Source organism: Cololabis saira, chromosome 18 (genome assembly GCF_033807715.1).
Source record: "Cololabis saira isolate AMF1-May2022 chromosome 18, fColSai1.1, whole genome shotgun sequence".
NCBI classification, from domain to species: domain Eukaryota; kingdom Metazoa; phylum Chordata; class Actinopteri; order Beloniformes; family Belonidae; genus Cololabis; species Cololabis saira.
The window spans coordinates 15399442-15409312 of record NC_084604.1 but is presented as its reverse complement, the minus strand read 5'-3'; the positions used below and the strand labels follow the sequence as shown (position 1 = coordinate 15409312).

The 9871-nt window shown below is 41.2% G+C and overlaps 1 protein-coding gene across 2 annotated transcripts in view; it reads left to right on the top strand.

Moving 5' to 3' along the window:
• Positions 1-1055: 1055 nt before the first annotated feature.
• fam49a (family with sequence similarity 49 member A) overlaps positions 1056-9871 on the top strand; it is a 41258-nt gene continuing 32442 nt past the window's right edge. For both annotated transcript variants that reach the window (XM_061746370.1, XM_061746371.1), the window contains exon 1: positions 1056-1175. The gene's annotated coding sequence lies outside the window, so the exon portion shown is untranslated. The remainder of the gene's footprint in view (positions 1176-9871) is intronic.

Here is a 9871-nt window from a genome sequence, read left to right as displayed (position 1 = left end):
CCTTACCTAACAGAGCTTCTTCAGCCTTCCTCACCATCTCGGCCCCTCATGATGCTGCGTCTGAAGGTACCGAGGTCTAGGAGGATGCTCACCTTACCTACTGCTGCTCCCCAACTGTGGAATAACCTGGCCTTGCACATTCGGGAGGCTCCTTCACTGTCCACTTTTAAAACCCATATGAAAACCCATTTTTATTCTTTGCCTTTTAACCTCAGTGAGACTTAGTTTGTTTATTTATTCTTATGTGTTTTAATTGGTCCTATTGTGTTGAATTTAAATTGTTCTTATGTCGTGTCTTTAATATATGCACTGTAAAATACATATATCTAAACATATATATACATATATATATATATATATATATATATATATATATATATATATATATATATATATATATATATATATATATATATATATATATATATATATATATATATACAGTACAGAAGGTTTGGACACTTCCCCATTTGTAGGCGTGTCTGTACTGTGTATATACATGTATATACATAAATATATATATATATATATATATATATATATATACAGTATATACATATGTGTATATATGTTCATATACATACATACATACATACACATATATATATATATATAGTATATATATATATAGTATATACAGTATATACATATGTGTATATGTTCATATACATACATACATACATACATACATACATACATACATACATACATACATACATACATACATATATATACAAATATATGTATGTGTGTATATGTATATATATATATATATATATATATATATATATATATATATATATATATATATATATATATATATATATACAGTATATACAGTACAGTATACAGTATAATGCAGTGCAGAGCCCTACAGGTCATAACTCACCACATAACTATTACATTGAGAGACACTACGGGGTTGTGATTCGTCCAATCCGCACGGGTTTCTTGAGCTGACCAATCACAGCCTAGGGGGCGTAGCCTCCGTGCCTCGGGTCTCTCGAGCTGACCAATCAGAGCCGAGGGGGGCGTGGCCCCGGCGCCTCCCTCTCTGTGTCTCGGCAGCAGAAGGAGTTGCTCGCTGCTGCAGACTCGATCTGCTGCAGTCGTCGTTCCCTTCTGCTCCAAAAACCTTCAGAACACCTTCAAAACACCGCCCCGACGGCTCTCAGGTGAGTCCTACCTCCAAAACCAACTTTAACTCATTTTTACCGGATGCTCAGGACCAACTTTAGTGTGTCACTTAAAGCCTCAATTATGGTTCCGCGTTAAATCGACGCAGAGCTTACGCCGTAAGGTTACGGCGTAGGTACGCTCAACGCGCACCCTACGCCGTAACCTCTGCGTCGGTGTAACGCGGAACCATAAATCAGTTTTAACTGTCAAACCGGTTCACCTGGAAATGAGACGCCGGGGGGGAAGAAAAAAGCGGGTTAACTTATTAACAAACTTCACCTACCTTTCCAACGTGTGAGTGACCTAATCACGTGTCCGGAGTTATGGTGAGATTGTGTTTATTTACTTGACTTCTGCACCTCCGGTTAGCAGCTTAGCTTGTAGCAGATTCCAGACTCCGTCCAAACTTCGCCTCTTTATTGTCATTTTTTTTTAATCTGCTTTAATTCAAGTTTGTGGATGCTAGGAAATACTTAAGGATCCAGCTTTGTCAAAAACTTTACTACAGCTTATTAACTCTCTCCCGGCTTTGGTTTTCTACACATGCAGGTGGTTCTGGTGCAAAGCTTGTACTTCCTGCTGAACACATGTTTACCGGTGGAAAAACCTTGTTTTGGTACACTTTATTTTGGCATACTTTAAGGAATGCCAGATAACAGCAGCTGTTTTTGTTTTGTTTTGTTTTTTAACTTATCTCTCTAAAAATCACTCTCTTCACTCACTGAGGCGATGACGTCACATACGAGTTTGGTCGTTGGTACCTTTTCTTTTTAAAGGTGACATATTATGATTAAAAACACACACAAACAAAAAAAACAGAAAGCTTTTCCAATGCATTTGTTGAGACTAAACAACCCTGACACTTTGTAGGTCTGAAAACATCTAAATGTGCAGGGTTCTGTGACATGACGGATGACATCAGAGCAGAACTGTACACCTGACCTTTATGTTTACCGGAGGAAAAACCTTATTTTGGTACACTTTATTTTGGCATACGTTAAGGAATGCCAGATAACAGCATCTGTGTTTTTGTTTTTGTTTTGTTTTTTAACTTATCTCTCTAAAAATCACTCTCTTCCACTCACTGAGGTGATGACGTCACATACGAGTTTTGTCGTGGGTACCTTTTTTTAAAAAAATGTTATTTTAAAGGTGATGTATAAAACCAGGAAGCTTTTCCAATGCATTTGTTGAAGTCACCACCAACGTTGAGACTCAACAACCCTGACACTTTGTAGGTTTGAAAACATGCCATCTAAATGTGCAGGGTTCTGTGACATGACGGATGACACGAGAGCAGAACTGTACACCTGACCTTTATGTTTACCGGTGGAAAAACCTTGTTTTGGTACACTTTATTTTGGCATACATTGAGGATTGCCAGATAACAGCAGCTTTTTTTTTTTTGTTGTTTTTGTTTTGTTTTTTAACTTATCTCTCGATGAGCTGCCAGTTAAAATCACTCTCTTCCACTCACTGAGGTGATGATGTCACATACGTGTTTGTCTTTATTTAAAGACGACATATTATGACTAAAAACACACACAAACAAAAAAAGGACAACTATTCCAGTGCATTTGTTGAAGTCACCACCAACTTTGAGACAAAACAACCATGACACTTTGTAGGTCTGAAAACATGCCATCTAATGGCACTTTTCCACTAGCACCTACTCGGCTCTACTCATCTCAGCTCGGCTCGAATCAACTCGGCCTGGTTTCTTTTCCACTACAATTCAGCACCTGGAGCAGAAGTAGGAGGTTGGAGCGAAGCTGCTGTGACCTATTTGATTGCGTGATCTAAACGCAGAAGACAACAACACTAAAGATGTAGAACCTGGAGATGATAGATGTGCTGCTGGGTCTGTGGCTTGTGTTCGATATCAAGTTAAAAAAGGAAATTTCTTTTTAGTTTGTCTCGGCGCTGCTGAAAAGTCAGCTGGAGCCGCGAGCAGCTATGAAGTGACAGAGCTCCTGGTGGATCTGGTCGTTCCTTATCGCCCGTTTAGATCCCTTTTTTAATTCTCTCCTCAGCCACCAGGTTTCTGAACATCTGCACCTCAGAGTTGGATCATGAAACAGACATTTGTGCTGCCGTTGCTGCTCGAATACCATGAACAAGAAGCCGCCGTCAGAGTCGCTCTTTCACTGATGTCACATCCTGACTCAGACATCTGACTCCAACCCCCCGACCAATCGGTGGCCTGTAGTGTGATGATGTCAGATACAGCCGACTCAGCCGCTTAGAACCTCGGCAGAAAAGTTACAGAAAAAGTATCTACTCTGCACGGTTAGACCCCTGGTGGTAAAGCGCCAAACCGAGTGGAGCCGAGCCGAGCTGAGTAGGTACTAGTGGAAAAGCGCCATATGTTTTACTGCTTTTATTGAACCTCTGAAGTGACTGGCACAACACTTTAACAGCCTCAAGGGTGTGAACTTTAGATATCAAGACTAAAATTGATATTTGAACCAGGCTGTAAAGGTTTTTTTATACTGCAGTCAGTCCATGAACTGAACTTTGTCACTATCCTGGATAAAAGCAAAACTATAGTTCCTTGACCGGCCACTAGGGACTAACTCCAAAAAGAGACGATCTGACTCGACCCGCTGTGTCAAAAATGACTAAATTTGACAGCAGAAATAAACATGTTCACATATTGTTGTTGATGAACAGAGCATACAAATTCGTATTTTACAGAAAACAACACTTGTTTTGCTGTTAATTATACTAACAAACCATTGGTACCGGCTCTGGGGTGGCCTGGAAGGGCCAGGAGGGTGAAGTTTAGCCAAGCAGCAGGCAGCTGCTGCCTTTTGGCCAGGATGGACTACAGTTAATCGGCTGCTCGCTCTGGCTGCGCTAGAATAGCCCGCTCACCTGCCGAGTCACCCTCTGGTTTGGCCCTGGATCCTTTGGGGTTCACTAACTTTGCCCAGAACCGCATTGGAGCTGGTTGTCCAGTTCTTCTTACACAGTAAATGTACAGACATGGATGAAAAGGGAACTTTTGTTCTGCGTCTCTCTGGTATTTCACCCTAAAGCATGACGGAAGTCTCATCAAGAAGTCACGACACTCTTTTGACTTTTGGGAAAACATGTTGAAGTCGGTGATTGTCAATGAACCGATTTGAAACTGGGTTAGATGGTGACATACAATGACTTTGAACCATGCACTGGCTAAGATGAAAGTAAAAGAGATTTAGAAACACAATGTGTTTTCAAAATATGAATCGTTGCACCCATACATTTAAAATCCAGCAAGGATTTGTATGTTGTGAGTAGAATGTGCTTTTTATCTGCAGGCCAACGTGCCATGAAATAGCGCTCTTTTGTGCAGGGGGACATACAGCAACAGCTGCACATTTCAACGACTCTGTGTGTATGTGTGTGTGTGTGAGTGTGTTTTTGCACATGTGTGCATGTTTGTCCTGTCTCCGTCAGTATGCCGGGGTGTAATTGCAGCATTCTTGGAATGTAGGCTGAGTTCGAGTGACTTAAACATGCAGAACAATGGCCGTTGTGAATGAACCTGATCCGTCTTGGAGCACGTTGACATGCTTTGCATGTTCGTTTTTCACCGGCTCGCCTGCTTGCGTGCCTCAACATTCACAAAGATGGTTTGTAGGAGTGAATGCATGCAGGGACAAAAGAAGATAGCACTAGTACTTTTACATGCAATTGAAAGAATTGCATGTAATGTAATAGTTGTTGTGTATATGTCAGTAAAAGTTATTTTAATCGGTTTCTTTATCTATTATTTCTTTCCAAAATCCGATGATTAATGCTTTAATGACTATTCAACCCAGACACATCTCCCTGCAGGCTAATTTCAACATCCACTTGACAAATCTTATCCGTTTTATTGCAAGTGCTTTGCTCATGTAAACTGCTTTAATTGGATCACTTTTGGTTACCCGTGGCTGCTCGGATGCAACAACTGAAATAAATAACAGATTGTACAAATTTGACTCGTCGGAGTCTGAATGACGCACGTTTCGTGTGGCTGAAGCTCAGTTCAGCCGGCGTCCTGGCAGAGCCGAGCAGTTGCTGCTGTAAGTTTAGTCTCATACTTTAGTTCCCTGACAGAGTTCTCAGCAGTGACAGAAAAACAGGATATGGTCTCCAACACCCTGTTGATCGGTGGCATTTTTTTTTTTTCACACGTTGTGGTTTTCAACCTGACATTGGTTTACAGTCTGCCTGAGGCAAGCGTGCAGGGAAGTCTTTTTGCATAACAATAAGCCTGTGCTTGTGATCAAGACATTGCAAACGTTTTTTCTTATTTTTTTTACCTCTGCATTGTCGAAAACAACCAGCCAGTCATCACCTTTAGCTTTAAGCGGGTGTTGTCATAACTACATGAATATCCACCTGATATGAGATGAGCAAGCTGGTATTGATGTTTTCCTCTGATGTGGGAGATATGTTAACGGCAGTCATTTGGCTCATATTTCAGAGGCTACTGAAATTTGCTGCTTCAAACTGCCACAAGGCAGGAAAAGGTAATGTGATATTTCCAGTAGAGCTGTTCCTGAACTCCGCGTGAATCTGCTTGCAGCAGCGATTTTTGTTTGTCCAGCTATGAATCATGACTTGCTTTTGTGATGCTACATTAGGAATCCCAGAGGATTTCCTGACGGCCATGGCGCCGCGTGTCACGTGCCTCGACCTTTTTTTATAAGATTCAAGGTGAGCGAACGCTGGGAACCTTTTGACGCCTACTGAGACTTGCCTGCTTGTCTTGCTACGGCAAACGTTGTATGGAGAGAAGGCAAGTTAGTAGGAAGTAACGGTCTTCTGTTTTGTTATTCTAATCTAAAACAGCCATCTTTTGGTTTATTTGACAGTTTCAGGCACTTCTTACTCGTTTATTTGCATTTTAAAGAGAAAAGCAACCGTATTGAAGTTGTTAAAGTCATGTTTTATCTTAGACAGAACAAAGCGTCTCATTTGTCCGTGAATCTTGTTGCTCTGGGCTCTCTCCTCCTGTTATCGGCAACCAATCATCCAGTTTTACTGTGGCCCATCAGCCACCGCTGACTCAGCCAATGCTGCCATCTGGGCTGGAACAGAAAAGCACAACCGACTTCTCACTTGCTCCACATACTCAGATATTCAGCTATCAGATTTTTAGGGTGTGTGACAGACAAGAAGAGGAGGAGGAGGAAGAGGAGGAGGCTGTGAAAGCTGGGAAGGAAGAGCAACGTCAGTGGTGCTTGCACACCTATCGAGTAGGCATAAAGGCCTTTAAGACACGTGATAAACCTTGTTGGAGATGCAAAGTTGATAAATGAATGAACTTTAACACTGCCGTAGCTTCCTGGGACGTCTTAACAGGGCAGAATCATCTACAAGTCGACACGTCTGCCGAATAAAACTCATCTGTGGCTAAGCTCACACAAGGCGTCTTTTCAGGGTCACAATCTGGCGAAGCAGGATTAATAAACCTCAGTTGTTAGAACAGCTCATTGTCTTAACAGCTTAAAATGCCTTTTTAATGTTCGGTGTTCACCAGCAATAACCCCCCCCCCCATCCCTGAATAATAAGTCATTCTCGTGTCGTAGGCCTTGGCTGTTTCGCTGTAAAAAATTCCAAGTTCCTGTTTTACCTCAAACCAGCGACCCGCCAGTCTCTTTATTTGTCTGTGAGAACAAGTGTGTGTGTGCAACTGCGTTGCCTTGTGACCGAGCACACTTCCCACTCACGTTTCACTTTTCATGCTCACATCCTGCCAGCGGACGGCAGCGCTCTGCGAGTCCGTCTGCCGTGCAGTTTCAATACACTCTCACGCTTTTTGGCTGTTTATAACGTGCAGGCCGGGCTTCAGCTGTCAGATTAGCCTCTCAGCTGCTCCCGTATCACTGCTGTCTGTTAGTTTTCTGGGATTTGTTTGTCCAGTTGTCCAATTAAATTAAGGCTCACAAATCATTTTCAGTATTTGCAGTATTGTGTTTTGGACTTGATTTGAGTTTGAGTGGGGTTTTTTGTTGTTGTTTTCTCATCTCTTTCACCCCCTGCAGGTCTGCTTTATGCTGCATCATGTCAGATAAGTCGTTTCTGAAACCTGAGTCATGGCAGCAAAGGTCATTTACAATGCTCGCCATATGCCGGATCGATTTGCACAAACAACTCCTCGACTACGAGCTTCCTCGCTTTGGCAGAACACGAACAAATGCCCAAAGCATCGTACTTTCTGGGACACTGGAAAGTTGGAAGGCCTTGGAAATGTTGTTGGCAGGAAATATGCTTGAGGAAAAAAAAACATTATTCAGACTTTATTATCAATATATTCTTTTATATTTTCTGTTTTTCTTGCCATGCCACAAGCATAGTTTAACAACACAATTCTGTACTTGCAGTATTTATTTCAATTCAAACAAAAGCTATTTCTTCTCTGCAAATTCCACCTCATTGTTTGTGTCTATCTGCTCATCTTTCTGACCTTTTTTTGCATTTTGGCTTCACGCTCACCGATCACGCATGATCATTGTTTATCATAGTTTTATTGTCTACAAGAGCAGAAATGTGACAATATTCTGGAGGACACCTTTCATGCGTTTGGCAGGATGGGTGTAGGTTTGGTTCACTATTCTGATCTCATGATATTTGGATTATCGGGAGTTTTTGTTGACCCAGATGGTTCTGCAGGCTTGTTGCAGCTGCGAGACTTTACAATAATGTGGGGACAATTCATTTTAGGGCGGGTGCGAGTGCAAAGGAGTAAATGACAAGCACTTCCTGAAATGAGTCATGTCATAATTTGGTAAACGTTACAAGGCAATATTTGCAGTTTCAGAAGTCGAGAGTTCCCTTTTTCTTTTCTTTTTTTTGTTCATCTCGCTCTGTAACTGAGGGTTACATGACATGTACAACATTAACACACAAGACAAGGGAACAAAGTAAATGTGACGCAAGGGTGAGGATGTTTTCTCTTGACCTCCGCTGAAGCCAGCTGACCTTGTCTGATGACAAAACCAGACACCGGCTCTGTGAAGACCAGGAACTAATTATACTGTCATAGTAAAGTCAGTGTGTATGGAAAACCATGAATGGGTTTGTTTTCACCACAAAAACACCTCTGTGACCCTCTCTGTTAATAAAACCTGACTTTTGCAGAGCATTTCTGTGTGTTTAGAGGAATTTAAGTAGAGAGGTTAGATTGAGCTGCCAATGACTAGAAAGGTGCAGATTTCTCCTCCAAATAGCTCCAGAGCTTCAGTAGAGGTAAACGACAAACATTATTCAGGGCTTTGTTTGGGGTTAGGGAGTTAATCCAGAGCTGTGCGGCTGGCGGCCGCAGTTTCTTGGCGGCTGTAGTCGTCAGGAGTTGGTGCTCGCACGTTGAACGAGGCAGCGGGGGAAGCGTCGGGTCTGAACTGTTGACTTCAGTCTGATTGATTGCAGCCAGGCCCGACTGGCAACAGCAACCGCTCCTGATTGATGGTGAATGAGAGACACAGGTGGCAGGAACCATCTAAGCACCTGGGAAAGACCACCACTAAGAGGATCAGTCAAAGGTCTGGGTATAACTGCACACTGTTTTACCTGTCTGTAATATGTAGTAGGGCTGCAGCTATCGAATATTTTAGTAATCGAGTATTCTACTGAAAATTCCATTGATTAATCGAGTAATCAGATAAAACATATTTTTGTTTAGTTAAAGAGCAATTATAAATATACATAAGATGTTAGATGTTTATTGACATTACTAAGACGTAGGTTCATGGTTGCGCATTTAAAAACCCTGAACTTACACCAGTCGACCAAATTCACTGCCTTCACTCAAAAAACTAAGGATCTTACTAGGGCTGGGCGATTTTGGACAAAAATAAAATCCCGATTTTTTTTCTCTGAAAACCCGATTTTCGATTTCGATTTTTTTGGTAAAACTACAAAAGACAATGGGATAAATTTGTTTCATTTTATCTTTATTTTTAAAGAAAAATAGCAAACAAATGTCCCTATTGGGAATGAAGTGCAATTGAAAGATACTGTAAATCCCCCTTGAGTTTAGTAAAGTGACAACATTTACAATTTTCTTGACCAAACAAAGATGACTAGACCAGATCTGTCTGTAATGCAGCCAGCTGCAAAAAAGGAAAATCGATTTTCCTTTTTTAACATCGATTTTGATTAATAAATCCGATTTAGATTTAAAATCGATTAATCGCACAGCCCTAGATCTTACCAAGAAATGTTCTTATCTCTAACCTAAAAATGCCATTACACCTGATAACACACATAACTTAAAAAGGTTAGGTGCTTTTCCCACGTGTTTCAATTGAACTTTCATTTGTGTCAAGCAAATCTTAAGTTCTACAGTAGATAAGTTTTAAGTTAAAGTGTTTTTGAGTTTTGGCATAGTTCTAAATAAAATTCTGAGACCTGCTGTATTGGAGCACATTAGCCACCAGCGCTACTTGATGTTTTATCCATCAATGACTACAGAGCTAAAACTGAAAACTACCCAGTTAGCTTTATTATGTTTTTATTTTTCACCCTCATCATTCTACAGCTCTGTGTTTTTACAGATTAAATGCGTTAGCCACGCATCGACAGTTGTCACAATTAATAGAAACCTCGCCCTCCACAGGGCTAACGTTATGTTAGCAAGGTACCGTAACGTTCTCCGCTCTCGGAGTAAAGAGGGTGTTGGTGGAGATGCTGCAGCATTGAGGACGTCCTGTTGTG